We start from the raw sequence: 26,710 nt of genomic DNA, 5'->3' as shown, positions 1-26,710 counted from the left end.
AGAGCACAAGAGGAAAAATAAAAGGCATATAAAGATGGAAAATAGAAGGTAAAAGTATGTGAAGATAATACTACACAGAACAAAAACATTACAAAGCAGTGAAATGTGAACTACAGAACGTATGCATTTCTTGTGTTTATATGGAATAATGATGAGGCAGCCACTGATATCATTTTTTTTTTTTACAGAAACTGTTGTTTTTGTGGCAGTTTTTGGAGCCAAAACCAGTGGATTCAAAAGGTAGGGGAATATAAAGAAAGGACTTAAGCTGCATTTACATGCAGTGATTGAGCACACAATTATCGGAAAGGAAGCGTTCCTTCCCGATAATGGCCTTCTCGTTAGTGGGGGGTAAAGAGCTGCATTTACATGCATTGATCACTTCCACTGTACGGGGACGAGCGACGGCTACTGACATCGCTCGCCCCCTACAGAATCATTAGTTTTGGGCAGCAGATCACTGTTCCTACAGCACGATCTGCTGCCCAGAAACAATGATTTAGGTGTCTGCATGAAAGATCATTTCACTCGATGAACACGCGATTTGCTCGTTCATTGGGTGATCTGTGGCACCATGGGTTGAGTATCTGGTTAGATCGTTCATACGATCATTCGTTCCAGATAATCGTCCTGAGTATCGGGCCATGTAAACCCGTCTTTCTATTTTGCCTTCCTGTTGGATCTACTTCTGGCTATGGCTGAAAAACTACACCCAATAGTGCAATGGTATTTTCCCCAAAAACTATTTGTGAAACCTACTCAGCCCAATGTAGGGCCATAACGGGCGCCCACCGCCAATAAACCACGTTGATTTGCACTCATTTAAAGAGCCTTTACATTGGCCAATGAAAACTGCAGTTAACTTTATGGTAGCAGTAAACCCCCTATTTACAAAGGGAGAAGCGCTGCTGATGAGGGAGACTTGGGATACGACCATATGGCGTGGTCGTACCACAGTGGGCTCTAATTATAATGAGACCACACTGTTTAGTCGGTCTGCATTGTTACTGGCCGTGCGGTATTGCAGGTGCTGGTCAGCCATTAACAATGCAGATCCACTAAGCAGTGTGGACTCCGCTGTGGCCCATGGCATTACAACCGCGACATGACAGCGCAGTGTGGTTGTACCTTTATGTTGCCCACAGATAAGGTCAAATTACCTGACAAACAGGCATTTGCACGTTGTTGGCTGATTGCTGGCCTACAGTATTTTCAAGGGGCAACAATCAGGAATCAGCGCTCTTATGAACACTCAACTACCTTATCACTGACCACTGAAGTACAGAATACCCAAAGAAAGCGCCCATAATGGTCAAATAATGAGACAGTGCCCAACATCCCCAAGATGTTGGCCGTCACTAGACCTCAGCCCACATTGACGTCGATTACATTCCTCTCTAATGACAGCCGACCACCTGAGCACCTGACATTGAAGCATTTGTGAGAGGAGAATATAATAGCGTCACCACTGAGGTGACGTTCCTATAATAATAAAATTATAGTAGACCTGCAGTATAATTTGTGGAGAGATTAGAATTTTGTTTGTAGGTACATCCAATGTCTGATGACTTCTTTACATTTTCCAGTAAAAAATATTCAACAATCCATATGACTCTTTGATTCTACCTTGATTAGGACAGAAATATTTAGGTCACCAGTGTCGACTCACATCACAAACTGTGTATTGTTCACAATGGCCTAGACATTGCTTCCAATATATATTCTGTGGCACTTTCCGCGAGCTCTGAGCTGGCAATCAAATGTGTCATCAGTCCATGATATGGAGAAGAATCTTACTGATTAAGTACATCAAAGGTGAATAATAGCATAATGGAAATTGTGTCTTACCACTACTCTACGTTATAACAAGTCAGTGGAGACCCTAGACCAGTAGTGGTGAACCTATGGCACGGGTGCCAGAGGTGGCACTCAGAGCCCTCTCTGTGGGTACCTGCACCCTGGTAATAGTCTATGGTGTACCAGTATGCCTTAGACTTTTCCTGCCATTCATCAGCACAGGGCGCACTATGAACAGCACAGGCAGCGCATTGAATGTAGGCAGATTATTATAGCTAAATGATAAAGTACACGGAAGATAATACTATATTGGACTGTAGTACTCAGGTTAAATTGCCGTGTCGGCACTTTAGGATGAATAAGTGAGTTTTGGGTTGCAGTTTGGGCACTCAGTCTCCCAAAGGTTCACCATCACTGCCCTAGACGATGGAGAATCACTAAGATTCCTGGTTCCTTGCCTAGGTCCCCACACCAAATACACATTCTTTTGATTTGCTGCTGGCTCTGGGTAACAGGACATTTAGGATAACGATTGCTCCAAATAAAACCTACTAGTCCTTCTGTCCTACAAGGGCCACATGGCCAATCATTACATGACAAATGTACATAAATAAGACGTTTGATACCTATTTTTTTTATCTTCTTTTATTCTTGTTTTCTAAGAGGCATCTTTGCCACTGAATGATGTAATCTTAACATCCTCTGGGATTCAGAGACGGCAAACACATTTTGCAATGTAATGATAAGCTGTTCACAAGGTACTTGAGAAAATGGAGCATAATAGGAGGTTCGGATCAAAGTCTATGAGTAGAAACCGTCTCACTTTAGTAGCAGACGTGCACATCTTATTGGCATTTCAACAGTTAACTACTGCATCAAAAGGTTGAGATTTTTCTTGAAGGGGTTCTCCGACTTAACAAATGTCCCCCAAGGCAGCAATTGAGGTCATCTCCTTGGCTGAAGACTATCTATGACATACCCGTGTACCCTAGACACTGCTGCAGCCAATCACAGGCATCAGTGGTATAAAGCGTATGACCATTGAGGCCAGTGATTGGTTGCAAGATCACATGAAGGATACAGGGACATCATTACTCCAACCAAAGGCCACCAGGGTGACCAAAGTGGCGGCACTGGGAGCAGTAGGCAATCACAATTGCTTGTGGGAATTTTTTTGATAAGTCAGACAACCCCTATAAAACTGTTGTATGCACAGAGAATCTAGGGTTCTGTTGACAGTAGCATTTTGAAGATCCATTCTCTGAGCTTTTAGTCACCAAATCTAGTAAATATCAGTGTGAATGGAGCCTTAAAGGGGTTGTCCAAGTTATTTTCATATCAGATCAGCTGGTCGAAGAGAAGGCATGCGCAGTGCCAGCGCTGCCTTCTCTTCATTGTTTACCTGCTCGCCGTCGAAAGGGCAGCGGTGAGCAGGTGCAATTATAAGAAGCCGCCCCATTCACTTCTATGGGATGGCTCATTCCTGTACACTTGTATACACATGAATAGGAACGAGCCATCCCATTTAAGTGAATGGGACGGCTTCTTGTAATTACACCTGCTCACCGCTGCCCTTGCAACGGCGAGCAGGTAAACAATGAAGGGAAGGCTGCGCTGGCACGCCCCTTCTCTTCAACCAGCTGATCGGTGGGGTTGCCAGATGTCGGACCCCAACCAATCTGATATTGATGACCTATCCTAAGGACAAATAAAAATTACTTGGACAACTCCTTTAATTCTCTTTTACACAGCCCAATGACTGGATGACTGACCCAATCATTTTACCCATGTAAACATCCTGACGATTAGCTGACAAATGAGAAAAAATGCCGGCTGATAGGGTCCTTTAGGTGGGCATAGAAATGTTTGTTTTTCGTTAGTACATCGCCCCATGGCAGATGTGCTGCAGTCTATAATTTCAAAGAACGCCCACGCTAATGATTGTAAGTAGTGATAGAACGATTGTTCATGTGGACATTTGTTTCGGCCCGTGTAAAAAGATCTTGAACAAGCGGCGCGCAACTTGCCGACTTTTGATTACTTAACTTGTCCTCTGACAGAGGTATCTTTACTGTGAAAATGGAAAATGCTTTAAAAACATCTAAACAAGCCTAAGGGACCCATGTCACAAGACAGCCTATAAAATACTTTTAACAAATATTCCTGGCGCTATGTGACATCCCCCCCGGCATGACAGGGGAGCAATTTATCCTGCTCAAGGTCTAGAATAGCAGAGGCATAAATGAAATGTCCAACATCTTCAAATTTGCATTGTAAAACCATCCTTCAGTTTCCATGAAATAAATTTTACTATTTTATTAGTGCAAACAACATGGTAATAAAACTCTAATACAGATCCTTGTAGCAGAGGGATGAGCGAAAATTAACAAAGACCAAACAGTGTCGGCTATTACATTCAATTACCTTTTTGCTTAAGATTTACATTCTCATCTCATAATCTCCATACATTTTTTGCCCATTTCTTTCACTCACTGGAGACCTAAAGTACTCTTACTTAAACCTTCTACTGAATATAAAGCTTCGCCTGTCTGTGAAAATGAGACAAGTGCTGGGAACTTCATTATTTTGCAGAAAAATGTGGCAAAAGTCCAAATCCACGTGCTATTGACAGAGGAAGAAAATATAAAGCTTCATTCATGCCGCCGTATGAACGGATCGAACGCTTTGTATCAAAAATGAGATTTAAAAAGCAGCGAAGACTTTTTAAAAAAAATATCTCCACTGTCTGGTGGGATCCAATCTCAACCCAACTATCCCACCGTAGTATGCAAAATTCTGTAAAACTGATGAGCCGGTGCAATACACGAATGGAGTCACGTGGTCAACTCAGCGGGTATAATGAGTAGACTGACAATTTAACCAAGATGGATTGCTTTAGCAAATCTGCTAAGGCTACTTTCACACTGGCGTTTTGGTTTTCCGTTTGTGAGATCCGTTCAGGGCTCTCACAAGCGGTCCAAAACGGATCAGTTTTGCGCTAATGCATTCTGAATGGAAAAGGATCCGCTCAGAATGCATCAGTTTGCCTCTGTTCCGTCTCTATTCCGGTTTGGAGGCGGACACCAAAACTCTGCCTGCAGCGTTTTGGTGTCCGTCTGACGAAACTAAGCCAAACGGATCCGTTTTCTATGACGCAATCTGGCACAATAGAAAATGGATCCGTCCTCCATTGACTTTCAATGGTGTTCAAGACGGATCCGTCTTGGCTATGTTAAAGATAATACAAACGGATCTGTTCTGAACGCATGCAGACGGTTGTATTATCTGAACGGATCCGTCTGAGCAGATCTATGACGGATCCGCACCAAACGCGAGTGTGAAAGTAGCCTAATATTACAGGAGCACGTTGAGCAAAACTGACTTTGTACCATGTCTAGTGTGGGACATTAGGGGTGGAGCATGACAAAGGGATTTTTTCTTTGGCGCTGTGTCATGGCCCAACCCTCAGAATAGTGCAGTATCAGATTTGCCTAGAGTGTTCCTTGGTCATCATTACTATGTGTTTGCTACATGTATTTGGGCTCAGGCACATTTTACAAACTGTTGGTATTGTAACCACGGTTCTGAGATGATCAAGAAGCATATCAGATCACTACTAGTTGGTGTATCATTTGGTTTCCGCATTCTAAGCAGAAGGTCTATTCTAAAGCTGGCCGTACACATCAGACAAAAGTTGGCTGATGGTTGAACACCAGTAGTCAAAGACAGAGCCATACACGCTTCAGTCCATACAGCTATTCAAACTGCCCATACATGTTCAATGAACTCAGGCAATGGATAAAAGACCATCGGGGAACGTTCTTTCAAAGAAAGATCTTCAGTCCAACTATTGGCCAAAAACATCAAATGTGGCTTCTTTTCAAGCAATAGTGGTCTATCGTCTGTTGGCTAAAATGATTGTTCGCTGTTAAATTTCAACAGATGAACATTCATTTTAGTTGAAATCGTCCATTTTGAATAACTTTAGTCTAATGTGTATGACCAACTTATGGAGCAATGGATACAATAATTGCCCATAAATCTGAGGTTCATTCACCATTACAGTTCCATTCATTATCATATTAAAGGAGTTTTTTCATATGACTGCCAATCAGCTGCTGGGGGAAACTGTGGTGCTCGGGCAAGTGCTGCGGCCTCTTCTGTGCCCTGTATTGTCACATCTGTCATATGGTCTTTCTTTAACTCAGTCCCATTCAAGAGAACAGAACTGGGCTTCAATCCCACAGCTGCTATACCATGTATGGGGCTGGGCTTGGTATAACTATGAATACTGGCAGGGATGCTGGGAGTCAGACACCCACTATTCTGATTTTGATGGCCTATCCTGAATATAGGTCATCAATATTCAAGTAATGGAGAACCACTTTATGATTATACACATTTGATCAATTTTACATGAACTCTCTCCAAGCTGCCATAAGTGTGCAGATATGGCTAGCTTGTTCAAAACACAAAAAGGTTTTATTCACCTTTGCTCGATGGTTAATTAGTCTAAAGAGGTGAGAACTTCTCTACAAGACTCCTGTATTGATGAAGACCTGATACAACCCTAGTAATCAATATAATCGTTCACAAACTGGCAAGAAAATAACTGTGCCGAGCTTCATCTAAGTACATAAAAGACCATGTACATGGCACAGAAACAAACAAAAAGGGCAACAAAAGGCGAAACGTGAACTGATATTTACAAAAGATTTGTTTCTCCATTTGCGTTTGGTTAGGACCGATCCCCCATGAAAGGGTTTCTCTTTGTTTTACATTATATTTAAACAAAAGAAAGTTTGTCATAGTTTTGATATTTCTTGGGTTCTGTCCGAGTTCCACCTTGTTTTTTTTTTTGTTTTTTTTTTGTCTTATGTGCAGCTCCACCCTTGATAAATAATGTGAGCTGACTGGCAACGGCTGGGAAAGCAAAATACAGCAATCTCAGAATTTGTGACTGTGTTTTCTTTCGTTGGGCTGAAGTTTTAAGCAAAGGACAAAGAGTATTATTGAATTAACATAAGTCACTCTGTGACTCACACGGACAAATCGCCTCATGGTCAGGTTTAGGCATAAAAGATGTTCAAGCCGTGGGTGGCAGAAACACAAGGTCAGGAATGGATAAAGCCTCGTTTCTTAATATGTTGCTGACCCAATGTTAGGAGGTACATGTACCAGACAGGGCATTATGGACAGTGTTCCCCTGATCTTAAATAACCGTGTAATAAAAATTCACATATTCCTGCAATGTCAGCACATTATGGGTGAAAGTCTATTACAATAATACTATGGAGCCCAGCGGAGGTCCATCCTCTCCACAAAACATCACTACATTGCAAAACATGGGTAACAAATTCTCACCTTATTACTTGTGTACATGGACAGACACCAGGCCTTCCTGTCGTCAGGATAGTATGGTGGCAAGAAACAGCACCCTGGAGGACCCACTGTCCTGCTCTTGCTCCACCATGTACAGTAACCTCAACAGATGACTGCAATTGGAACAAGAGTAGAAGATATGGGGTCATTTATCAAACTGGTGTAAAGTAGAACTGGCTTAGTTGCCCAACCAATCATTTTCCAAAGGAGCTGTCCAAAATGAAAGGTGGAATCTGATTGGTAGCTATCACCCATTTGATAAATGACCCCAATAGTGCCTTATCATGATTATTTTTAGGGGTGTACAGTGTGAATAAACTGAGATTTATTACAAAGCAGATCTAATCTATACTGTAGTAAACCAGGATTTTTTGTACTTTTTTGTACTTCAGTTCTATCAGATTTAGAAATACAAGAGAAAGGGTAAATATGAAGAACACTGAAACTAGGGGGGATCATTAAGATAATAAGAAAGTCATTTACACTGGCTAAATGTAATTTCAGTTGCAGCTTTAAAGGGGTTATCCAAGACCTATAAGGCCCCCCTATATGCCCAGGCTCCTCACACAGATAGTACTTACCTTGCTCCCCGGCACCCCCATTGCTTCCGATGCTGGTACGGCCATCGCTGCTTCTCCCCGTCACGCAGATGAAAACATCCAGGGGGGTGTTTGGATGGGCAGGCAGCCAATAGCGGGCAGCGATGGGAACGAGCCTCCTAGTGTCACCCGCGACAGGGAGCAGGTCAAGGGGAGCGAGGTAAGTACTATCTATGTGAGGGGCCCGGGCATTGGGGGAGCATTAGAGGCCTTGGATAACCCTTTTAAATCATATAGGATAATTTTGCCGTGATCAGTGTCTATGCGTTAGGTTTGCACTGTGAGTAAGCAGCTTGTGTTATCGCAATGATAGAGCCCAAAAGGGGTTTTCACACGAGCGGATCCTGTGCAGGTAATCCGCTGCGTGAAAGAGTGCCAAGCCCCGTCCCGGACAGCAGAGACACGGTGCATTAACATGATTGATAATGCTCTGTTCCTCTCTGTGACCTTTTTACTACAAAATCACAGTGAGATAAAGTTGTCACCGCGATTTTGTAGTAAAAAGATCACAGAGAGGCACGGAGCATTATCAATCATGTTAATGCTCTGTGTCTCTGCTGTCCGGAGCTGGGCTTGGCACTCTTTCACGCAGCGGATTACCCACACGGCATCCGCTCATGTGAAAGAGCCCTAATTCTTCCTGTATAGACTCTCACAATAAAAAAAATCAGCTCTTAGTCACTGAATTCAGTCCCAGTGCAACAGGTGTATAAAATCCAGCACCTAGCCATGCAGTCGGTCTTTAAAGGGAACCTGTCACCTGGATTTTGGGTATAGAGCTGAGGACATGGGTTGCTAGATGGCCGCTAGCACATCCGCAATACCCAGTCCCCATAGCTCTGTGTGCTTTTATTGTGTAAAAAAAACTATTTGATACATATGCAAATTAACCTGAGAGGAGTCATGTCCCTGACTCATCTCACGTACAGGACTCATCTCAGGTTAATTTGCATATGTATCAAATCGTTTTTTTTACACAATAAAAGCACACAGAGCTATGGGGACTGGGTATTGCGGATGTGCTAGCGGCCATCTAGCAACCCATGTCCTCAGCTCTATACACAAAATCCCGGTGACAGGTTCCCCTTAAAAGCATTTGTGAAAAAATGGGTCATTCTAAAGAGCTCAATTAATTCCAGTGTGGTCCTGTAATAGGATGCCATTGCTGCAACAAGTCAGTTCATGAAACTTCTCCCCTCCTATATATACCACCATCAACTGGGAGTGGTGTTATTGCAAAGTGGAAGTTTTTAGGAACCACATCCGCTCAGCCACAAAGTGGAGGACATGTAAAGTTATAGAGCGGGGTCGCCAGGGGCTGAGGCGCATAGAGTGCATAAAAGTCACCAACGCTCTGCTGACTCCATAACTGCTGGTATTAATGTCAGTACAAAAACTGTGCTGTGCCGGGAGCTTCATGGCATGTATATGACTATTTTGGATGTTATGCACTCCCACTCTGGTCACTTCTTCATAGAATTTACTTTATGACCCTGTATACTCATGTTCCATAGTAACATAGTACATAAGGCCGAAAAAAGACATTTGTCCATCCAGTTCGGCCTGTTATCCTGTAAGTTGATCCAGAGGAAGGCAAAAAAAAACCCTGTGAGATAGAAGCCAATTTTCCCCACTTTAGGGGAATAAAAAATTCCTTCCCGACTCCAATCAGGCAATCAGAATATCTCCCTGGATCAACGACGCCTCTCTAGTAGCTATAGCCTGTAATATTATTACGCTCCAGAAATACATCCAGGCCCCTCTTGAATTCCATCCTAGTTAACAGGGAAAGACAAAGAGATTTATCATAGACCAGCATTTTATAACGGTCTATGATATCCCCAGAGGAACGTGTCTAATCTATGACTAGGCGCGGGCCTCGTCATATATAAGGCCTATCCTCTGGCAATCCATGCACCTAAAAAAAATCTAAAGCAGCTCAGACCTGCGGTAGACTTCTGTCTTCATTTACACCATAAAAATGGCATAAATGAAGATGACTGTGCTGGGTCCTCTGGCCCCACCACACACCCTTTTAAGAAAGTGTCGAGGGCGGCATAGAAACACCACCCACAACAAAATAAGTGGTGTTTAAAAAGTCACAGACATGGGGTTTGCACCTTTTTAGGCCAGAAAAGTGGCGGGGGAAAAAATGATAAATTTCCCTCATCGGTTTTAGGTAAACAGGTTTACATGATCATTCTTGGTCAATAAAACCTACAATACTGTGACCCTCTTGAGAACAATATATTTCGTCCACAGTCAAGAGGATGGAATTACATACTCTGGCCAAATAAATCAAGAAATGCCGTTTATGAGGTCATCTTCATGAGACCTTGGATGGATGGCTTCAGCCACTGAATTTGCTAGTTACACCTAATACAAATGAGCTAAAACAAGTTCAGACACAAACTTTTGGCTCATTTTTGCCCAGGAATTCATCACACTTAATTTCACTGAATAAAAATTTGAGAAATTTTCAGGTGGCTTGTCTACTGGGTCATGAGCTCCTGTGTCCCAACTACTCCCTGCTGCTCGGCTATACCATATGCTATTTATTGTGAAGGACACATCACACATGATTAATGGACGATCATATAATAATAATGGTATGCTACTGAGTGGTGGTCAAGTAAGATTTAGTGATGCCATTAAAGCATTAATGCACACAAAGGGGAGAAGTACAGAATGGCATTAGTAATGCTGTACCAGGCTGGATTCTGACGACTCGTCACAACACCGAGGAACATAAAAGAAACCTGCAAATGAGAGGTAGTATCTTATTGTATTTTCAGGTAAGAAACGGCTTCACACCTAGAGCTTCTCACTCTTCTGCACCGATAAGCTCATACCGTGGTTTATCAAGGGACGACACCTCCTTGATTGTTTTAATTCACTTAGCAGAGGAAGATGACATGAAGCTTGAAAGGACATCCAAGGAAAATCACACAAGAGCAGATGCTTGCTTGATGTTTGTACACACACCTACTCTGGCTCGTGCAGACATGACCTCACATGATCTCCTAATGCCTCACCTTCTCAGTTTCAGTACCATGGCCTAGACACTGGTTCAAAGAGTCCGTGCCTGCTCCTGTCTCATTCCTGTGCATGGCTGGGACAACAAGTGCATGGATCCATCAGGTTCTGCGCCCTGCATAAGAGCGATCGGGCTATCCTTGCACATGGTGTTTCGGAAGTGCTGCATAGACTCTGAGCTATGAAGCCTGAGCAGAGGTAGAAAGGGAACAATTTCAAGTGCCCGGAGATTACAAAATCCCTGCTGCAAAAGTCAGGTGGCCCTAAGTAAAAACGGAGACGTCCACGCAATGAAAACCCAAGTCCCTCTGTCAATCACATGGCGGCTTTCATTTGATACACTTTGTCACTGACAGAACAGCTGTTGAAAGTTATTCAAGTGAGAATATTCTACAAGATTAAACCTTATGGAAACTCAGCTCCAAATAATAAGCAGTCACACCGAGCCTGCTCACAGAAATGCAGTCACCAAAGTAAAATCTGTAGCATCGTTCAAGTGTTTGTATCTGACACCGAGGGAACATACTGTCATTCTGACTCCTTCCCTGTTTACATACAAATCAATAAAACTGATGTCGATTTTAAAGGTTCCATCTTTCCAAAATGTATAACAGCCCCATCCGACACATGGAAAAATCCTGAGGAACCACAGCCTTTTATCTGGGGTTGTCCGGCAGTGTGTCCTTACATCCAGCCAGTGCTAGATCTAACACAGAGGAACTGCCCCGGTCAGACACAGAGTAAGCTATACATACACCATATAGATTAGTTACTCCAATACTTCTTTTTAATGAATACCAAATGAATAGCAGACTGATTCCAAGATCTTGAGTGGCTTTATCTCATAAAATGGAAAATGGTACAGCGATCAGTGGATTGTGGCAAGGTCATCTTCTCTAACTCCCAGATCAGCTACTACTGGAGGGGGAAAGCCGGGTCTGGGCAAGGAAATGTAGCATTACATGGAGTAAGGCCTCATGCACACGACCGTGTCCAGATTGCAGTCCACCAACCATGGATCTGCAATCCATACTTTTCTCACCCCCACTACGTGAGCAATAAGGACCAGAATAGGACATGCTGTGTAATTTGAGCAACGGACACAAGGATGAACCATAATAACAAATAGGTCCGTGTTGCATTCGCAAAAAATGTGCATTGGACAAGGACACAAAATGCGGTGGTGTGTATGTGGCCTAAGGGCTGTTCTTACACTAGATTTCTGTTCTAGTTTATGGAAGGAGGTCTCGCACATCGTATGATGAGAGTTGTCTTCATGAGACAACTCCTGTAACATTTAATGTAGCCTAACTACATTATTCTTAGGGCCCCTTTATACAGGGCGCTGATCGGGAGCCAAAAATTCTCATTCCTGACTCCCAAAAACTCTCATTAATTGCCTGGTGTGGGCACGCTGGCAATCAGCAAAAATGCTTTGCTGGCAAGACACTGAGCTGCTGGCAATATACAAACTGAACGGGGGATGAATGATTGTAGCAACGATCGTTTGTCAACTGTACGGTGCGCAAAAACGAGTGTCGATGAACTTGTATAACTTGCACTTGTTCAGGGCTGATACTGTGTAAGAGGATCTTACACAAAGGGTACATGGCAGCATTAGGTTGGACTCCGCACTCCAGATGTGGTGAGCACAGCCAAGCAAGTGTACATCTTGGGAGTTGTAGTTTTACCACAGCTGGAGTGCCGGAGGTTAGCCATCACAGGGCTAGGTTCATGTTTCTATTATCCACTTAGCAGACCCATTTAACAGATACTCAGAAATGGATGCAAAATGGACACCAACTGACGGGCATCCACATTACATAGACTTCATTTTTAAAAATAAAACATATCCGTCACTGTCTGTGTGTTTTTTGACGGAAACAAAATAGTGGTTGACTGCTTTTGTGTCTGCTAAAAAAACAAAGAGTGATGGATTTTTTTTTACACTAAAGTCTATGTAAGGGTCCATTCACACGTCCGTGAATGTTGCGGAACGGGTGCGGACCCATTCATTCCCTATGGGGCAGGAATGGTGCATTTCCAGAGCGCAGCCCCGATCTTCCGATCCGCGGCTCCCGAAAAAAATAGAACATGTTCTATTCTTGACCGCAATTGCGGACAAGAATAGGCAGTTCTATGGGGGTGCCGGCCGGGTGCAATTTGCGGATCCTCAATACACTACGGACATGTGAATAGACCCTAAAAGAGATGCAAATAGATGCCCTTCAGTTGGCATCCGTTTTCTGGCTATATGTTAAACATCACGAGAACGTAGTGTAACAAGTAACTTTCCTTAGAGTTTGCACATTCTGACAGTCAATGACCACAGGCATTAACTACTGTCAGCTTAAAGAGAATCTGTCGCCAGTTTTACGGTGTCCTAACTAAGGGCAACATAAACTAGTGACAGATCCCGTCAGCAAAATGCTGGGTCACTTTCTTTAATCAACGCCATTTTGCTAAAATCGTGCATAGAACAGCTCCAGTGCATAATGATGAGCCCTGATGTTCTCTCTTCCCAAGGCTACATGCACACGAACATATTTTGTTTCCGTGTCCGTTCCATTTTTTTGTGTGGATAGGATGTAGACCCATTCATTTCAATGGGTCAGCAAAAAATGTCTGCATCAGTATGTCCGTTCCGTAGCCCCGCAAAAAAAATGGAACATGTCCTATTCTTGTCCGTTTTAGGCACTGTTACAATGGATCCGCAAAAAAAAAAACGGATGGCATACGGATGTCATCCGTTTTTTATTTTTTTGCGGATCCGCAATTTGCAGACCGCAAAACACATACGGTCGTGTGCATGTAGCCCAATGCTGCTAACTCAGTTGGAAAAATACTGTCAATCAGTGGCAGGGGGCGGAGGACGCCAGGAGCTCATGAACATCAGGACTCATCTGCCTGCGCTGGCGCTGTTAGAACCGAGCAGCTTAAAACCGGTGACAGTTTCCCTTTAAGACGCTGCTAAACATGGCTGAATTCAGTGATATTGCAGCACAGTAACCAGAGCATTATTTGGAAGATGACGCACACTAAATTATAATCACCGTATTATCTGTGTCATTTCTGTTTGGGCTGTCACTGTTTCCTCCTTATTTTATTGTTCTTTCTAAACTTTACTGCTAAAGTCCACAAGATATTTAGCAACCTGAGAAACCAGAGCCAGAGCCCCAAGTTACATAAATGCCATTTCTTAGCACCTAATTTTACTAAAAGTCAGGCAAGCTGATCTGGAGGATAACGTCTTCCCCAGGCCTCTGATCTGCGGATGTAATCTTAGCTCCCCTTGGATGTAACTGGATCTGGACCCTGAGCCCTCGCTATCTTATATAAACGTGGTCTCTTAGCACCTAATCTTAGTAAAAGTCAGCCAGGCCGCCGCTCACCGCCATGTCTGCTTGTTGATTACAATTGGTTTTAAGAACTCAAAGAATTGCTAAATCCTCATGCAACTTGAAACTTAAAGTTTTAAAGGGACACTGCGCCTTAATTCTAAAGTATTTACATTTTCCGTGTAATCTAGTGTATTTGTGCTGAAAACTGCTCGGATCATCGCATTATAGTGAATGGGGATCTGGCGGTCAATCCAGCAATGCTGAATTCGGTGAAATCCGCAAAGATGCTCTCTGCCAGAAAAGGCGGCCAGATCCGTTGCCGCATATGCGACCGTACCCTAAACTGCTAATTACTGAAGTGCTGCAGATTTAAATCTGCACTGCATGTTAATTTGTTGGCAGCTTTTTCACAAAGCGTGTGGATCAGATAGATCGAAATCGCATCCTCTTTGCTGCAACTCTAACACACTGTGAATTTTCTACCTGTGAATCCAGAAGTAAAATTTGCAGCGTATTCGCCATGTCTCACTTCCGCAAATGGCATTTATCATGTACAGAAAGTTCATACAAGCCACTTACTAATGTATTTTGATGGTCCATATTGCTTCCTTTGCTGGCTGGATTCATTTTTTACCATCATATTATACACTTGTTTCCAGGGGTTACGACCACCCTGCAATCCATCAGCAGTGGTCGTGCTTACACACTATAGGAAAAAGGCAATAGCCTATGTGAGCTCCCACGTCCTGGCCACTAAAAAGGCCAGGACCTTTTCCTATAATGTGCAAGCACGACCACTCAGCCGAGAGTGCAGTATAGTTAATAGTGAATTAACGGAATAGCTGAATTCCTATGAATAATGGTTCTGTCTACACAATGTGTATTTATGTAAAGGTCCAAACAAGTTTACTCTGAAATCAACCTACAGTCCCATCAAGCGCTGTTCTGTCCGGCCTCCAAACTTTCTACTGAAGCTCTGCTTCTTCAGCTCTGCTTCTGGGAATATGCACAAGCCCCCCATAGGCTGTGCATGAAGGCCGATTTTAAATACAGCAAGACCAGGATGCTCATAAACTGCAAGCAACAACTGTGTCATATAAGCCTGAATAAGGGAGAATCATAGGGATCTGCTCGAGACTACGGCTAAACTGACTAGAGCTGCTCATACACATCAGATGTACATGGGACGAATTTGGCCAAAATATAACGTGTATGGGGCCTCCCAACAGTGGACGTCCGAGGAAAGAAAGAATGGGTTGTCGTTTCAGCCACCGATCCTATTGTTCCCAGTAGATAAGCCCCCGCCAAAGCCTTAGGCCAAGTTCACACATCAGTTATTTGGTCAGTTATTTCCATCAGTTATTGTGAAGTCAAAAACACAGAACAGGTGCAGATTTTTCCGTTATACCTCATCTATAATGTAGGCTTCACTAATGGTTTTGACTCTCAATAAGGGCTCATGCACATGAACGTGTGCCGGCTGGGGCGGTGCGGTCCGCAGTCACAGGCACCAACCGTAGGGCCGCCGCATGCGGACGCAGACCCATTCACTTGAATGGCGTCTGCGATCCGCTTCCAACGGATGCTGCACTACTTTTTTGCGGTGCAAAGGCACATACAGAAACCCCACGGAAGCATTCCGTGGTGCTTCTGTGGTGTTCCGTACCTCTGCTCCGCACTGACCTTCCGGATTGTGGACCCATTCAAGTGAATGGGTCTGCATCCGTGATGCGGGATGCATGCGGCCAGTGCCCGTGTATTGCAGACCCTCTGTTTGCGGGCCGCAATACGGCCACGGCCGGCACACGGTCATGTGAATGACCCCTAACTGATGGAAATAACGAAACAAATAACTGTAGTATGCCACACTCACTATTAACACATGCAGACTCAGTCAAACCAAGTGTGCATGGGGGAGTCAAGAGAGGTAGATGTTGGCGGAGTGAGTACTCGCTCGAACGCTATGCAATGTGTATGGCCAGTCTAAGCTAAAATGTGGATAGCAACTTACTCCTTATGAGGGAAAAAAGTACTAAACTTTTTCCATAGATCCTATAAAGTAAACTACCGTTAAAACAGTACTTCTCTTATAAAAAAAATGCAGATGTTAACAGACTGGAAACATAATAGGTATTTACACCAGCAAGATGATATACCCAAGTACTTAGGGGTTGGTTTATAAAAGTCTATGAAAAAAAATAAAAATCCTGCAAGCATTACATGACAGAGGCAGGATGGAGCCAGATGTGAGCGGATGCTACTGCCGCCACTGTTTAAATATCCCTTCTAGTCCTTTATATTTCTCCAAAAAGGGAAGCGGGGGAAAAAGTGTCATTCTAATTAGATAAATCCTTTAAGCGCGTGGCCTGCAGTTCGTCATGGAAATTAACCTCCCTGAAGATCACACTAACTGAAATAAGAAACGCAGTGTTTTGGCATACTGCAGCGAAATTAGAGAGCCGGGACAGCGTTTAATACACACTTTCATAAACTTACCACATTTCATCTTTCTGAAGCCCTGAATACACGTCCCTTCTGAGAGTCCCCAATCCAGCCCTACTGACAGAAGCCCCCGACTCTGAAGGAGGGGGGCGCCATCCACTTTGAACCAGCTGCTGAAGAGGATCAGGGAACGTAGAACATTTTTTTTGAGTAAAAGCATCTGCTCGGCCAATCTATGAAATGGCTCTCTCATGAATATTGCTATGAAATTAGTGCCGTGTGACGCGCTTCCCTGAAGAGGGGCCTACGCGATTCCCATCCACTTGTGATAATTTCATTAGGAAAACTAGCTGCTACATTAAATGCACAATGCAAATTTCTAGATGACAGCTCTGCCTCCTGAAAGTACCCAAAATGGGCGCGCAATGTATCATCGGCACAGGGGTGAAGTGTTAGCAATGTTCTGACATCGCTATTCCGATGTCCAACCACATCGAGGTCTCTGAGCAGAGAGGAAACACATTGGGGCAGATTTAATAAACCTGTAGAAGGCGTTAGAGCGGCTGCGCAAACCCTTACAGGGGCTCAGGCTGGATGATAATGGGGGGTGGGGATAGACACTTTTCTCAGAGACAGAGTTTTACTCCCGAACTGTGGGGCAATTTTGGCACAAAACAGTGCATCTTATGCCCAGCCCACTTTCACCTGAGGCCACACCCCCTCATCACTAAGCCACACCCCTTTTCAAGTAAGTCAAGAAACTGGAGAAACCTTACTTTTTAGACAGATTCTAGTCGCAGACACATTAGTATTTCTGGGTCACTAATTTCAACAACCCAAGAATCCATCCAATATGAAGCGGTCACATAATATTAAAGAGACAGACGATGGGGTTATATATGTCTGCTTCTAGATACGTCCATGTTTAGCAACAAGCTGAAGAGGACAAATATTATATAAAACTTTGTCCACACTTGTATTTAATGCCTTCCATCAGGGCTCTGGTATCTTCGATAGTAGGAATAGCGTCCACACCATTATTCTTGCTGTCAACCCCAGTGGTCCCTACCCATTATAGGGGTACTGCTAACATGCATATTAGCTCTGCCTGTTCCCCATTTCTCTCTTCTCCCTGATCCACCAATAACATCCTGACATGACAGCATGTGACTGCTGCAGCCAACCACTGGTCACTGCAGCCAAGTATTGAAGATGGGGGGGAGGGTGAATCTGTGATGTCAGTGTTTATTTATTATATTTTTTTTTACATATTTAAAGGGGTTTTCCGAGATTTTGATACTGATGACCTATCCTCGGCGCTGTGCTTGGTGAGCACAGAGAAGGCTGCAGCACTCACAGGAGCACCGATGCCTTCTCAAACATCTGGTCGTCAGGGGTCCCCACCGATCAGATACTGATGACCTATCCTGAGGATAGTTCATCAGCATCAATATCTCAGAAAACCCCTTTAAACAGCAACGGCAGTTTTGAATATCATTTCTTTCGGCTGGGGAATCCCTTTTAGAAAAGAGTATTGTACTGCTATTCTGATGTAATGAGCCTGCAGTCTTTTTTTTAAGTGTCGCATCCGAATGCCTGAAATTCCCCTTCACACCCCCTTCCACTCCAGCGCCGATGCTCTAGTGGCCCCTCTCAGTCTTTGCATATTTTCCTTGGGCAATAACTGTACATGTTGTACATCAAAGTGACTGCCACAGCCAATCACTGGAGGTCATGCTACCATGTGTCCACTGATTGGCTGCAGGAGTCATGTGGACGTACTGCCCACATGACTGCCCGTCATCATACTGGCGCAGGCCACCAGAGCATTAGCTCTTGATAGGCAGGGGATACAACAGGTGAGTAATGGCTTGGTTTCTTTGACATTTCATGCTATCAGATAAATTGAATAAATCCTTGGACAGCCCCTATGGGATTTATCAGAATCAGTCCAAAAAAAGGATCTGGTATACCGTAGTGGTCATGAACCAGAAGCCATAGCATTCTAGCAGTTTTAGAAGTCTCCCCACCACCCTCTGAATATCTGTTTTAGGTTTTAGGTATTATTTCAGTTTAATACCAAACTTAGCTTGTTCTAGTCGAGTCGGGCCTGCTTTCTATATGTACAGTATAATGGACTTTTATTACCAACAGAGATAGATGGAAATGTAGCAATTACATTATACACACTTGAGTGTGATCTCGTAGTTTTGCTGTATCATTTCACAGGAGCCTTGTACAAATATCATTTGTGCCACTGTGGTCTTCAGTAGACCTCCATTGTCCTTCTCACACTGTACGCTGAACATTACCCCCAACTTCACTAACAAAACCTCACAAGTGGACAAGCCACTGCCGGAGACCTAGAGACTCCCTGAAGATCAGAACAAACAACGAACAGTTACCGAACCATGGAGATAAAAAAACCTGGCCACCCCTGGCTGCAGTGGCCAGCAGGATGGGTTGAGGTGGGATGTGGTCAGGGCCAGGGATTCCTTTACTAAAGATAGCTTAGATAGTGGATGTGGAACCTGCATCTATCAGATATTTATGGCATAGCCTAGGTCTCATCTTATCCACCACCACAGGACATGCGCTCATAGAGCAGCGGGTCCCACAGGGCACATCTGCAAGCCAGCTTCCTTAACTGTTTTGCATGCCTATAACGTTTTAAAGAATTCTGCTTTGGGCATCCCGAAGACAACTACAACCAGTCCGAGCGTGGCATTTACCTGCAGAGACAAGTCTAAGGAGAATAAAGACCACTGCAGAAAAAACCTTGGTGTAGATAAACTCTTTTCATAGACACGTTAAATACTGCCGCACAGGGCCCAACTTTTATTTTATGAAAGAAATGGAAGCTGAAAGAGCAGCAAAGCAGGCTTACAAAAAATGAAGATTATTAGTTGAAAGGGAAAATCCTTGAAGGGATCTGATCTAAAGGACATTTGGGGGAACCAGGATTTGGGACTGAGCTGCAAGTAGAGCCAGCACAGTGAGAGAACAAAGACGTGAGCAGGAATTACACCATACAGGAATTTGTTTGGGGACCAGGTCTTGTAACCAGGAATTACTGACAGAACACAGGGGGTACCTGTGATATAAAGAATGACAGGCTTTATATGGAAGAAAGACGGACACCCCCTCCCCACAGACAAGTGCAGCAGTGCATCACTCAGGTCTACAGTCTCCTTCCCGTGACCAGAGAGGAGAAAGGGTTTTCGACAAGAGACTAGCGTAACCGTCTCATTTTTCTAATGAAACTGTTAAGTGCTTTCTCCTTCCTCAAAGAAATCTTCCACCTCTTTGATCGACATTCATATATTTCTAGGGAAAAGATGAGCAACTTTCACTCAAGCCTCTTTCATGGTCCTTCTTGTTCACCAAGACAGTTTTTTTTAGGGCCACTGCTATTTCCTCGCCTCTGCCTTCTTTCCTATTTGTCCTTAAGACTCCTCTCACCTTGAGGAGTGTTAGGATTACCCGGCATTTATACTCAATGCTCCTCTTTATTCCTTAAGACTTATTAAGAATGATAATGAGCTCCAAAGGACCGTCACGTCGCGCTCCTTCCCTCTCTCTCTGTCGCTCTCTTCTCTACGTGCCTATTCTGTCAAAGGCACACAGGACAAATCAGACCAAAAAAAAAAAAAAAAACTGACAATATGGATCAAGGACACTTGAGGATTTATATTCTATAATTCCACCCTTTCTTTTGTTTTTATTATTCCTCTTCAAATTTCTCATCCCCCTCCCGGACTTTGACCGGGGACGCGAGGAGGCAGCCTGCCTAGAAAACCTCGTTAATGGGAAGCCCTTAAACGGCTGATTAATTTTAGCAAAATTTACGATGTTCTCTCTCTCTCTCTTATTCTTGCTTTCATTTAAGCCGCAGTATTCTGTCAAAGAGGGTTAACCTGGCTGCTAGACTGTCTTACCTACCTCACCGCAAGACTACCTCTATGAAAGACAAAATGTACAGGTAAAATATTAGCGGTAAAGAACAGTCATTTTATGCAAATAAACCAGACACAGACCTGAAATTTAGATGACAAAAAAAGACAATAAAGGCCTAAAATATTCAGAAAAAAAAAATTAATTAAAAAAGCATGTAATAATCACAAGACGCAGCTTAGTGGTCACGTCATAATGCGCGCATTTTCTAAACGTGAGCTTATCGACTGCACGCTTCACTCGATGGATATTAACATGTGCGCTAAAAGGTTGCTTCTATCGAACAGGACGGACAAGTGTCAACAAAAAGTGCCCAGGCTCTGTCCACACAGATATAAATAAGACAGCGACGCTGCCGCCGGACCACTGACTGGCACTGAGCTAAGGAAGATATCAGGCAGTCGAAGGCTCAGACACAAGCAAAGCTAGAGTCGGCACTGGACCATTTCAACCAGACGACAGCCCCACTTTTTTAATTGCTGCTTGTGTTCCTCAGTAAATTACAGATAGTTATACTGAAGGGGGGGGGGGGGGGGGGGGAGCATAGATATGAGTGACAGATGGGACAGCCAGGAACCAGCTCCTTTTTTTTCTAACAGCCCAACCCATAGTTTGTATGTTTCATAGATTGACCACAAAATTGATCACGAGGGGGGACCACCTTGGCTGGCAAATTTCTGGAAAGAACGGCTCAGCTTCTAAATAAAAGGAACACAAACACAAATTGCTAATCCCGCTAAATCGTCCATATGGATAGCTGGGTTAGCTAGATAAAAGATTAAGGGTTTTAATAAGGAAGAGGCTGCTAGCGCAGGCATTTCACATAGGGGGCACTGGAAGGCACAGAGACAAACCTTTCAAAAAGTTTTGGTCCATAATCCCCCAACGTCCTCTGGAAATAACCCTTCTATAGGAAAGGCTGCGGTGACGTTGGCCGATTTACACCTACTGCTGACTGTACTCGCCCCCGTCTTGTAAACATTTCAATTAGAAGCTGCCAAAATGAACACGGCTGTAGAAAGAAAAAAAAAGAAGAAGACGAAGACGAAGACGAAGAAGCCTCGATGTTCTAAGTTCCATGGGGAGGATTTCACTGTAAATTCCTTCAGGATGCTGCCGCCTCAATTCTGTTCTACAACTGAACACTTCTGCTTACAGGGATTTCCTGCACCACAAACCAAATTGCTAACAGTGTCAGGATGACAACCTCGTCTGTCTGAAGGCTGACACTACAGCTTTTAAGAGGAACAAAAAAGAAAAGATAATAAAAAAGGCTGTCGACTTTGCCACTAAAGTATTGTCTTGTTCTAACTAATTTTCTTGTGTCACCGTGTTATAAAAAACAGAAGGGGGGGAGATATGACTTTCCCTGAATGATCTGTTTAACCTAAGCCAGAGAGGAAAAAAAAAAGAAGTCATTAATTACTTATGTGAGCTATTCCTTCACAAAGACAATAAACCTGCCTGGTCGCCATGGATATGACATATTTGCTCTGAAAACAACACAATAATTAGCAAAGGGGAGAGATCCGAGGAGAATATGCAAACTCCTGAGTTTAAAGCTGTACAGCCTTCTTGTTTTTTTTCTAACTTGTCACAGTCGTTTTCTGCATCAGAACCAAATTACCCAAACAAACACAAACAAAAAGCATCATTAAAGCCAAAAGACACACAAATAACACACGCGCCTGCACCGAACAGAGCGGGAAATACAGCAGGAGCCACAGACCGTGCAGGGGGATCAGGGCTCTGGTCGGGGATATGGTGCCGTTTCTGGTGACGGTTAAGGCCGCATCTCATTACACATTTACAGATCGGCTGAGATTTATGTTTCACTGGAGAAAAATATTAATAATAATAAGATCGGCAGCGGCCCGGACTAACCACTGCGTCTCCGAATGGAGTTTACAAGAAGGCGCAGACTCCTGCATTGTAGTAAACTTTATAGGTTCAGTCATTTCCAGGGGCATCTGTAGTAAATGAAAGACTCACACACACACTAACACTCCACAACAGAGATACATACATACACCTATACAGCACAGAAACACACACAACTACTAAAACACAACACAGGCACACATGTATACTCATATACAACACATTGACACACACGACTACTAAAACACAACACACATGTATACTCACATACAACATATGGACACACACACAACTACTAAAACACAACGCACATGTATACTCACATACAACATATGGACACACACACAACTACTAAAACACAACACACATGTATACTCACATACAACACATAAACACACACACAACTACTAAAACACAACGCACATGTATACTCACATACAACACATGGACACACACACAACTTCTAAAACACAACACAGGCACACATGTATACTCACATACAACATATGGACACACACACAACTACTAAAACACAACACACATGTATACTCACATACAACATATGGACACACACACAACTACTAAAACACAACGCACATGTATACTCACATACAACACATGGACACACACACAACTTCTAAAACACAACACAGGCACACATGTATACTCACATACAACATATGGACACACACACAACTACTAAAACACAACACACATGTATACTCACATACAACATATGGACACACACACAACTACTAAAACACAACGCACATGTATACTCACATACAACACATGGACACACACACAACTACTAAAACACAACACAGGCACACATGTATACTCACATACAACACATGGACACACACAACTAATACTAAAACTTACACCATGTGGAAATACAGACAGAGATACATACACAAAAAGTACTAAAACACAACACAGACACACACATAAAAACACTGTTACGTACACCATATAGAAATACAGAAACCAACAAGGCAGATACATACACCACAGGTACACTAAACACACATACACACAACACAGACACATATGTATACTTGTATACACAGAACTACTAAAACACAACACATAAACACATGTATACTCACATAAAACACATGGACACACACGACTACTAACACACAACACATAGACACACATAGAAACACTCTTACATACATCATATAAAAACACAGACACAAACAACACAGATACATACACCTACACAGCACAAAAAACACACGTACACTAAACACACATACACACACAACATAGACACGTGTAGACTTACATAAGACATACACACACATGTAAAACCAAACTATACCATATAAAAACGATACAGACACAGGTAAACTGGGACACATCATACATGCACTTAGACACTCCAAGGCATGCTACAAGTGTACACAGATACACACAACACCTAGACACACTCACTCAAACACCTTATGGGGTAAACATTTATACGTGACGCGCGCCCGCTCATACACACACATGTAGCCCCCGTTGACATGCGCCTGATCTACCTCCCAGTTGTGCCCGCTGATTGACTGTAAACTTGGATTATACGAGAATAAAATACCCAGATCTGGACGCTCGCAGCGCGGACCGGGGGCAGCTTTGAAGTTGTTTATACATCACAAGGATTAAGTATAAAACAACATTACAGTCGAGTCGCTTTGTTTTTATTGCTAAAAATTCCCTCATTTAGGTCAAAACGAGCAGATCGCGGAAACCTCATTCATAGGAAAAATTTTTTATTGTTTCTAAGTTCACTTCTTTTAAAACAATAGTTCTTCGCCAAAGTCTTTGATCTTGAAAGGTTTTTGAGATTTTCAGCTGGGGGAGAGAAAAATGATCTATTTTAAATAATGATGCAACTTGAGGATCAAAGCCACGACTTTGTGTTAGCCATAATAAGCTCGGCTTGGCACAGCACTGCAAGTGCAACCTCCCTCCATAAAACAAAATATATTAGACTTAAACAACCTCGGCAAACTCCACAGCTACCGTCTGCACACATCCAGACTGTCCCTTTAAAATGCCCTGGTGTTATACACCGTGTGATTTCTGAGAGAGATCCGTTGACATCTCTATGGAAACCAGCAACAGATTATCATCAACAGAATAAATAACTAGTCTAATAAATTAAACAGGAGAAGGCACAAGATCGCAGAAACTTGATTACCGGAGGTTCAACAATATTCCTCATAAAGTGGCTCCTGCAGCTGACACTGGAAAGGCGGCGGCAGCAACGCACGCAGCGCCAGCGCTTCCCATAAAAGCAGCACATGCACCAGAGAGCGGCATTAAATATTAGGGTCAAATAATAATGGGGAATGGAATCTAACAGGGGTGAAAGTCCAAGTCCTCATATCCATTCATGTACCTATAGTGATAGAAAGATATGAGATAGATAGATAGATAGATAGATAGATAGATAGATAGATAGATAGATAGATAGATAGACAGATAGATAGATAGATAGATAGATAGATACACAGATAGATAATAGATAGATAGATAGATAGATAGATAGATAGATAGATAATAGATAGATAGATAAACAGACAGACAGATATGATAGATAGATAGACAGACAGATATGAGATAGATAGATAGATAGATAGATAGATAGGAGATAGATAGATAGATAGATAGATAGATAGATAGATAGATATGACAGACAGACAGACAGACAGATAGATAGATAGATAGATAGATAGATAGATAGATAGATAGATAGATATGAGATAGATAGATATGACAGACAGACAGATAGACAGATATGAGATAGATAACAGATAGATTACAATATAAAAATAAACTTTACTGAAGTGTCAGGAGAGAATGCGGAAACTTCCCAAACAGTAACCCTGACCCAAGGACTGTCCCCCAGCCCTCCCAGTGATTGGGGTCAGACACCCCTGGGGGTCACACCCCCACCCAGGAGACACTCGTCAGTCCTCTGGGAGACGTCCCCGTGCTGTGGATGCTGGGAGTGCTGGTACTTACTGGGGTGCTGTCCCTGGAGGCGCAGGTCACTGTCCTCCTGTCTTCAGATGTCACTGCTCTTCGCAAAACTTCCAGCCTTTTTTCCAGAAACATAAAAAGAGAGAAAAAAACTGAGGAATCCACCTGGTTCCAAAAGATTTTTTTTTTTTTTAAGAAAGTCAACGCCCCAAAGTGTGTTTTCTGTGGGCGCAGAGGGTGAGTGGCAGATCGGGCACCTGTTCCCTGTCCCGGGCTCAAAAATAGGAGTGTGACATTGACCAAAAATGCACGGTTACAGTCCCCCCCCCTGCACACAGGCTGCACACACCCCCGGGCGAGCCGCCCTCTCCACCTCCCTGCCCAGCTGCACCCATAGCAACCCTCCGCGGGTGTCACTCCCCGTACACCCGGCCGGGCACCCACCTCGTGCCGCCGCACAACCGCCGGTGACTGACAGCTGCGCCTCCCGGGTCAGTGACAGCCGGCTGCCAGCTCGCCGTGCCCGCTGCTACCCCGGGGAACTTCACACACTTTCTCAAGTGCCCCCCTCAGTGCTTGGTGCCCTGGTGCTGGTACCGTCCGTGCCCCCTGAGCCGCCACGCGCCGGACATGGCACCTGGGCAGAAGTCTGTTAGCAGCTGTCATCCCGAGCTGCACTCCTCACTAGTGAGGCAGACACAACCCCCCAGTCAGTGCCACCCCAGACACAGCGACAGAACCCTCCACTGCCCATGTCCCCTAAGGGTCAACTACTGTCCCCCAGTCACAGCACGGGCACCAGCGGCTGGCAGCGGGCAGGGCGGCCCCGGAGCGCAGGGAAGTCTCTTACCTGCACTTGTGCGGCTTTGGGTGACTTTCCAAGTAAAGGAAAATGTGTGTTTCGGACGTCGGCTCCGCGCATGCGCCATCTAACTTGCCTGATCCTGGGGTTTTATTATTGAATTTTCCTATTTCTAAGCAGGCGGCCGGGGGCGGAGCGCGAAACCCGGACTGGAGCCAGGCAGATGGGGACCGGGAATGGCCGCAAAACCCGGAGCGGCTTCCTGTGACCTCTAGTGGCGGCAGCCTGGCACACTCCTGCCCGTGCCCGGCTGGATGCGCTCCAGAGAGCGGGCACACCTGACTCACTGTGCCTCACCTGCTGGGGGACTCACCACTACATGCCTGGCTGCTAGGAGTCATACCACCTGCTGCCCTGGGTTCTTCTGGACCACTCCATGACTGGATTTACCAAGAATAAGAAACTTTTACACTTTCCTTGTATTTTAGGTTTCCCAG

The 26,710-nt window shown here is 43.9% G+C and overlaps 1 protein-coding gene across 4 annotated transcripts in view; it reads right to left on the bottom strand.

Annotated features, from left to right (window-relative positions):
* CASZ1 (castor zinc finger 1) overlaps positions 1–26,410 on the bottom strand; it is a 251,035-nt gene extending 224,625 nt beyond the window's left edge. Inside the window, exons 1-2 of one of the 4 annotated variants that reach the window (XM_040430630.1) lie at positions 26,262–26,410; positions 25,454–25,529 (exon numbers count right to left, since the gene is read on the bottom strand). The gene's annotated coding sequence lies outside the window, so the exon portion shown is untranslated. The other 3 variants (XM_040430646.1, XM_040430639.1, XM_040430655.1) reach the window with 3 other exon arrangements.
* Positions 26,411–26,710: the final 300 nt, after the last annotated feature.

The sequence above is a fragment of the Bufo bufo genome, chromosome 1 (assembly GCF_905171765.1).
Source record: "Bufo bufo chromosome 1, aBufBuf1.1, whole genome shotgun sequence".
NCBI lineage: Eukaryota > Metazoa > Chordata > Amphibia > Anura > Bufonidae > Bufo > Bufo bufo.
The sequence above is the reverse complement of the archived record's forward strand: the minus strand, read 5'-3'. Positions and strand labels throughout refer to the sequence as shown.